Below are 2,500 nucleotides of genomic sequence, written 5' to 3'. Positions count from 1 at the left end.
GTATGGTGGTGATCGCAGTGTCTGTTTGGTTGTGACGGGTATCTGTGTTAACACGTGTTAACGAGGTGTCCTGGTTTGTAGCAGTATGTACAAAACATTTGTGTTCTTGAAGGAGAGCGCTGGCGTGGGTGATATCGCATGCGAGATGTATGTCTTGATCTCGTGTTATGTGAGGGGGAATGTGTGACCTGGGCTATTGTGTGGATGGGTGCCATGGGTATTGACTGGCTCTGTATCTTAGTGATAGCTTTGTCCGTGTCAGAAATTTTCCTAGAGAATTCGCCTAGTGTGATACCTGGTGTGAATAGAATTGTGCTAGCTTTCTGGAGTGTGTCTGGGTGTTATTGGGAAAGTAGTCAAAAGTATGCCATGAGTGACACTACGTGTTCTAATTGTATTTTGTTGTCTGAGATCCAGTCTGAGTTTTTGAGGCTTTCATTGAGTTCACTTTTAAATATGGAAGCTATTTTGACAGCTTTTTCTTTTGTTTTGTTTGAACCATGATTGTAAGCTTTTGCCAAAGAGTATAAGGGAGAAAGTGCTCCAAGTGGCTCAAATGCAGCAAAGGACTTTTTCAAGTGTTCTACGATTCATGATGGGTTGAAGTTTCCTCAAATAAATCAGACTGAATGAGTCACCAGCTAATGTGTTATTCTTATTTATTTTAGATGTTGGTATGGATATTTTTGTCTTGTCATTTATGGACTTTCTTCGTGTTATCTCTGATTCAACCTCAGAGAGGAAATTGTGTACAGGAATGTTCTTGCCGTTAAAGAGAGGCAATGTTGTCTGATCCTTGACTACAGTGATAAGGTTTTGTGTTGCCATCGTGTTTTGAGTAGCGGGTGAATTTTCTGAAGAGTTGTTAGCAGAGGGATGGGGCATGTTTAGTGTATTTGAATTGAGCGTAGAACGGCTTCGTGTACAGGGTCGGTATGTCGAGTCAGATAGGGGTTTGCACCCATTCATGAACTAATGTATAAGAAAAAATGGGTAATGACCGTATTGCTCGTAGGGGGTTCCAAACTTGTTTAATGGGGCGAATCGGTGGTAAGATGCACTGCTGGAAACAGTGTGTTTGACTGGTGAGTTGAAAAATATACATATACACACTCGTACGTATAACATGTAAAGAGAGAGAGAGAGAGAGAGAGAGAGAGAGAGAGGGAGGGGGGATGAAGATCTTGCGAAGGTAGATGCTTGGAGTGGGGGGGGGGCGTTGGTTGTCAATGCCACGACAATCGTTGGCGCGTAGATGATCGGTGGTTGTTGGTACAGTGACGTGCGAAGCGCGATGCGATATTGGAGAAGGGAGGTCGTCCAACGTCTCGGTGTTGGCGTGGAGGCGGCGGGCGTCGTAGATGCTGGAGAATGCCGCGAAAAAGGCTTGCCTCGTAGTAGATGCTGGAGGATGTAGCGAAGCAATGCAGAGGTGCTTCGTGGTAGGATGCCGGATGAAGAGGGATTTGCTCGTAGTGTTTGTACGAAGGAGTGAAACAGTGCAATGGTGCTTCGTAGTGGTGCTGGGTGATGCACAACGTATAAGTAGGACTCTTCGCTTCGTAGAAGTATGCTGGACGATGCAGCTAAGAGGGGTTGCCTCGGGTTGATGCTTGGCGATTCAGGGGAGAGGGGACTGTGCTTCGTGTGTAATGCTGGATTTCAGCGAAGATCGTAACGTAATAGAAGGCTATGTTCAACCGGAGCCGCTGTCGAAGAGTTGTTGCTTCGGAGAAATGGTAAAGTTGTTGCTTCGTATCCCACGGTGGCACCAGAATGTAAATTTGTAGTTTCTCTCTACATTATTAAGGTACTTGTGTTTGGAGAAGTAAAGTCTGAGCGGTGTCTTTTCTTTACTGTTCTAGTGTTCTCTCTGGTTTATACATACAATGCAACCTCCAGAGTAACCTCGGGGGTTGCCAAATTCTAAATCATTTTACATATATACAAGTTTTACCATAATCACATTGGAAAACTATATAAAAAAGGTTCGTCGCGTCGGATTAAGCAACTATGACTGTCGCCGGGCAGGCGCCGCTTCTATTGTAGTCGAGGGGCACTGTCTCCTTTGTCCAAAGCAAGTGTCCTGGGCATTTTACCCGAAACGCTGGCGGTTTCCATTGTCCGAGCAGGTGTTGTCTGGAAGACTTGTCCTTGTGTCACTAGCAACAATAGAATGTCCCTTGGCTAAAGATCCGAAGGAACAATAGATGGTCCTCGAGAGTTGGCTTGAAGACGTTGGAGTACTTCTCGCTCCATATGCGTGTGTTCACGCGTGTGCACGCTGGACATCGAAAGGGTTGACAACGCAAGCATGGGCACATAGTAAAACTATATCCATCGTATGACAACTTGCCGTAGGCAATGGCCGCTGCAGGTGTCCTTTCGTGACCAGCCGAATTACCGCGATTGAGGTCCGACACAATAGGAGGTCCCGCGGGAGTTTTCTGGAGAAATCGTGATCTGACATCCTACAGCTAAAATGTGTGCGTGAGTGCGT

The 2,500-nt window shown here is 45.9% G+C and overlaps 1 protein-coding gene across 2 annotated transcripts in view; it reads left to right on the top strand.

The window, feature by feature from the left end:
* LOC143033787 (alkylglycerol monooxygenase-like) overlaps positions 1–2,500 on the top strand; it is a 25,379-nt gene that overhangs the window by 21,444 nt on the left and 1,435 nt on the right. The gene's annotated exons all lie outside the window — the stretch shown is intronic.

Source organism: Oratosquilla oratoria, chromosome 16 (assembly GCF_046742065.1).
Source record: "Oratosquilla oratoria isolate Oo_2021 chromosome 16, ASM4674206v1, whole genome shotgun sequence".
Taxonomy (NCBI): Eukaryota; Metazoa; Arthropoda; class Malacostraca; order Stomatopoda; family Squillidae; genus Oratosquilla; species Oratosquilla oratoria.
Note: the sequence above shows the minus strand (reverse complement) of the source record. Positions and strands in the feature narration are given on the sequence as shown.